At 38.5% G+C, this 5,503-nt stretch overlaps 1 pseudogene; it reads left to right on the top strand.

Moving 5' to 3' along the window:
- The first annotated feature begins 2,721 nt into the window (after positions 1 to 2,721).
- On the top strand, positions 2,722 to 3,217 carry Gm5942 (annotated as a pseudogene).
- The last annotated feature ends 2,286 nt before the right edge of the window (positions 3,218 to 5,503 follow it).

Here is a 5,503-nt window from a genome sequence, read left to right as displayed (position 1 = left end):
TGTTGTCAAGCTGCTAGTATGTGCTCTCTCTCGTTTCTTCTTGGAGGCACTCAGAGCTATGAGTTTCCCTCTTAGAAATGCTTTCATTGTGTCCCATAGGTTTGGGTACGTTGTGGCTTCATTTTCATTAAACTCTAAAAATCTTTAATTTCTTTCTTTATTCCTTCCTTGACCAAGGTATCATTGAGAAGAGTTTTGTTCAGTTTCCACGTGAATGTTGGCTTTCCATTATTTATGTTGTTATTGAAGATCAGCCTTAGGCCATGGTGATAGGATACATGGGACAATTTCAATATTTTTGTATCTGTTGAGGCCTGTGTTGTGACCAATTATATGGTCAATTTTGGAGAAGGTCCAGTGAGGTGCTGAGAAGAAGGTATATCCTTTTGTTTTAGGATAAAATGTTCTGTAGATATCTGTCAGGTCCATTTGTTTCATAAATTCTATTAGTTTCACTGTGTCCCTGTTTAGTTTCTGTTTCCACGATCTGTCCATTGATGACAGTGGTGTGTTGAAGTCTCCCACTATTATTGTGTGAGGTGCAATGTGTGCTTTGAGCTTTACTAAAGTGTCTTTAATGAATGTGGCTGCCCTTGCATTTGGAGTGTAGATATTCAGAATTGAGAGTTCCTCTTGGAGGATTTTACCTTTGATGAGTATGAACTGTCCCTCCTTGTCTTTTTTGATAACTTTGGGTTGGAAGTCGATTTTATCTGATATTAGAATGGCTACTCCAGCTTGTTTCTTCAGACCATTTGCTTGGAAAATTGTTTTCCAGCCTTTCACTCTGAGGTAGTGTCTGTCTTTTTCCCTGAGATGGGTTTCCTGTAAGCAGCAGAATGTTGGGTCCTGTTTGTGGAGCCAGTCTGTTAGTCTATGTCTTTTTATTGGGGAATTGAGTCCATTGATATTAAGAGATATTAAGGAAAAGTAATTGTTGCTTCCTTTTATTTTTGTTGTTAGAGTTGGCATTCTGTTCTTGTGGCTGTCTTCTTTTTGGTTTGTAGAGGGATTACTTTCTTGCTTGTTCTATGGCGTGATTTCCGTCCTTGTATTGCTTCTTTTCTCTTATCCTTTGAAGGGCTGGATTCGTGGAAAGATATTGTGTGAATTTGGGTTTGTCGTGGAATACTTTGGTTTCTCCATCTATGGTAATTGAGTGTTTGACTTGGTATATTAGCCTGGGCTGGCATTTGTGTACTCTTTGTGTCTGTATAACATCTGTCCAGGCTCTTCTGGCTTTCATAGTCTCTGGTGAAAAGTCTGGTGTAATTCTGATAGGCCTTCCTTTATATGTTACTTGACCTTTCTCCCTTACTGCTTTTAATATTCTATCTTTATTTAGTGCATTTGTTGTTCTGATTATTATGTATCGGGAGGAATTTCTTTTCTGGTCCAGTCTATTTGGAGTTCTGTAGGCTTCTTGTATGATAATGGGCATCTCTTTCTTTATGTTTGGGAAGTTTTCTTCTATTATTTTGTTGAAGATATTAGCTGGCCCTTTAAGTTGAAAATTTTCATTCTCATCAATTCCTATTATCCGTAGGTTTGGTCTTCTCATTGTGTCCTGGATTTCCTGGATGTTTTGAGTTAGGATCCTTTTGCATTTTGTATTTTCTTTGACTGTTTTGTCGATGTTCTCTATGGAATCTTCTGCACCTGAGATTCTCTCTTCCATTTCTTGTTTTCTGTTGCTGATACTCGCATCTACGGTTCCAGATCTCTTTCCTAGGGTTTCTATCTCCAGCGTTGCCTCGCTTTGGGTTTTCTTTACTGTGTCTACTTCCCTTTTTAGTTCTAGTATGGTTTTGTTCATTTCCATTACCTGTTTGGATGTGTTTTCCTGTTTTTCTTTAAGGACTTCTACCTGTTTGGCTGTGTTTTCCTGCTTTTCTTTAAGGGTCTGTAACTCTTTAGCAGTACTCTCCTGTAATTCTTTAAGTGACTTATGAAAATCCTTCTTGATGTCCTCTATCATCATCATGAGAAATGTTTTTAAATCTGGGTCTAGATTTCCGGTTGTGTTGGTGTGCCCAGGACTAGGTGGGGTGGGAGTGCTGCGTTCTGATGATGGTGAGTGGTCTTGATTTCTGTTAGTAGGATTCTTACGTTTGCCTTTCGCCATGTGGTAATCTCTGAAGCTAGCTGTTATAGTTGTCTCTATTAAGAGCTTGTTCTTCAGGTGACTCTGTTAGCGTCTATAAGTAGACCTGGGAGGGTAGCACTCTCCTTAGTTTCAGTGGGTAGTGTATTCTCTGCAGGAAAGCCCTCTTCTTGCAGGGAAGGTACCCAGATATCTGGTGTTCGAACCGGACTCCTGGCAGAAGTTGTGTTCCACTCACTAGAGGTCTTAGGATCCCTTGTGGAATCCTGTGTGGGCCCTTGCGGGTGTCAGGCGACTCTGCTGGCAAGACAGCCCGGGGCTTGAGTGGAGCGGAAGGGGCTTGTGCCCCAGGTCAGGCCCGGTTAATCTGCTTCCCTATGTACCGCAGTCTCAGGTTCCGCGCGATTGGATTGGGGCCGGCACTGTGTTCCACTCACCAGAGGTCTTAGGATCCCGTGGGGAATCCTGTGTGGGCCCTTGCGGGTGTCAGGTAACTCCACTGGCAAGGTAGCCCGGGGCTCGAGTGGAGCGGAAGGGGCTTGTACCCCAGGTCAGGCCCGGGTAGTCTCGAATATAATGTTTTTTAAAGTTTAACAATATTTTCACAATTTTATTTTATGTTGTCTCTTTTAACAATTTTGAACTGCTCTTTCCTTTCTGCCACTGCCATACAATCCAGACTGAGGAAAACTTAGAAACTCTGGGGCCATGTGAGCCATGGAAACTCATCGCAGAGTAGGTAAGCACCACAAGCACCCAGGAGAATGCGCGAATGCCTGATGCATGCATCACCACATGATCAACTTTGACGAATATCATCCAGGGTACTTTGGGGAAGTTGGTATGAAGTATTACCACTTGAAGAGGAACCAGAGCTTCTGCCCAACTGACAACCTGAATAAATTATGGACATTGGTCAATGAGCAGACACGGGTCAATGCAGAAAAAAAAAAAGACTGGAACAACATCATTGATGTTGTTCGATCAAGCTACTACAAATTTCTGGGGAAGGGGAAGCTCCCTAAGCAACCTATCATCGTGAGGGCCAAATTCTTCAGCAGAAGAACTGAAGAGAAGATTAAGGTTGGAGGAGCCTGTGGTCTGGTGACTTAAAGCCACCCCAGAGGTTAAATGCTAACATTTTCAAAAAAAAATCTAACTGTATTTTTCCTTATTTTTAAGGTTATGATATTAAGTTATAAGCATTGATTTTTAATTTTTTTAAAATTTTATTTGTTCATTTTTGGGATCCCAATAAAATTACATTTCTTCCTTCCCTTTCCTCCCTCTGAATCCTACCACTTATGGCTCTCTTTCAAATTTATAGCCTGCTTTTTATCAATTGTTATTGAAATATATATGTATTTGTATATATATATATGTATATATAGATAGATTAGATATAGATATAGATATAGATATAGATATAGATATAGATATAGATATAGATATAGATATAGATATAGATATAGATATAGATATAGATATAGATATAGATATAGATATAGATATAGATATAGATATAGATATAGATATAGATATAGATAGATAGAGATAGAGATAGAGATAGATATATATATATTCCTTCATATAACCTGTTGAATCCATTAATGTTACTTTGTGTATGTTTTCAAGATTCACAGTTTTGGCACTGGACAACCAACTGGTGTGCCCTTCCCTAGAGATGTTCACCTCTCCCACCACTAACTTTATTCAGTCACCTGTAGTACTTTGTGCAAGATTGAGGCCTCTTGGGCATTTCCCTCCCACTTTGGCCTGTTCTATGATGTCCTTTTTGAGCAAACATTTGAGTAGTTATGTTGTTAAGACTTTATAGGTGGAATTTCTGATATTACTAGGAGACACCATCTTACAGCAAACACTATAATCCTCCTACTCTTATAATCTTTCCATCTTCCCTTCCACAGAATTGCATAGGCTTTAGGTGTGGGAGTTTTTGTAGGTGTAACCATTAGGACTGAGTTTTACAATTCTTAGTTTGATTGGTGTGGCTCTGTGAAGTTCTCTCCATCTGTTTCTTTTCTTATGGGCTCATCACATTCATTTTATATTGTTTCAGTTATATTCTCTTGATATATCTCTTGTATACTTAGATGATGATATATATTGAGAAGTTTATGGAATTTATTCAAATAGTTGTGTTACCTAAGAACTCGAATTTTCAGAATAGAACCCGGAGAAAACTTAATTTGGCAATTTTTTTTTGTTATTGTTTTGTTTTTTGAGGTTTTTTTTCTTCTACTTGGTCATTGTAACAAAATACCTGGCAGAAATGTAAGTGGGAGGTGAGAAATGTAAGTGGGAGGTGCTTTGTCCTACCTTAAAGTTCAAATGGTTAACTTGTATATTGATGGAGGAAATGTGGTAGAAGAATCGATATATGGTAATTGGATGATGTGAAAGGTACTAATAAGAAGCTACTGACTAGGAAGCATCCTCTAGATGTGAACCTTCATTAAATGAAAAGAAAACTATAAAATATAAAACTAAAATATATAATGAGTATCACTCATTCAAAATGAAAGAAATGGGAGTATACAAGGAAAGATTATACCAAAGCAAGACTGAAACCTAGGAGGCCAATCATCAAATATTTTCAGTTCATGACCAGTATCTGCTTCAATATTCTTGGTGATAACTTCCTCCACAGCCATAGGACTCTATATCAGGCATGAATTTTCTCCACTCAGTGCCACAGCTATTCCTGTAAGACTTTCCATATTTGCAGCATGGCCAACATCTTAGTGTCCCCATTGCAACTTAGGTTTTGTCTCTGCAGTGAAGCCATCTTTGGTACATGCTTCCTAGCTTTATTGATGGCTTTTAGGAAAAATATTCATTTTTCAATGACCTATATAGACCTTGTATCTTACATGCCATTAAAGATGCCAAATTCTATTGCCATCCATTGATGTCATCAATACCTGCTTATCACACCCGCAGAAAATTTCTTTGATTCTGAACTTGAGAATGTATTTCCCTATGAAGTTCTCTTCAAGAGGAAAATTCTCATGGTGATAGTCTCTGTTTAGCATCTCTTTTTTAGATCCTCCCATTACAAATAAGAATGAGTATTCTTTTTTTTTCCAAATTAGCATGCTGTTTTGCAACATGGAATCTCTTATAGATGGAGTATTTAGAAGGCACTTCTCCTATTGTCACGGTTCTAGTGTCCAGAGTTGCAACTACTTTGTTTCCTCCTTCACACTTCTGTTTTTGCCATGCTGCATATTTGTCTCATCTTTGTGCTGTGAATTTCACTTTTTCACAATAATTCTCACCAAAAGGGATGAGCAGTAAATATACTTCAGCCTTGATGCCACAGTGTCATCACCAAGTAAAATTTCCTACACCAAGTAAATTCTGCATTGTTGTTCA

The sequence above is a fragment of the Mus musculus genome, chromosome X, assembly GCF_000001635.26.
Source record: "Mus musculus strain C57BL/6J chromosome X, GRCm38.p6 C57BL/6J".
NCBI lineage: Eukaryota > Metazoa > Chordata > Mammalia > Rodentia > Muridae > Mus > Mus musculus.
The sequence above is the reverse complement of the archived record's forward strand: the minus strand, read 5'-3'. Positions and strand labels throughout refer to the sequence as shown.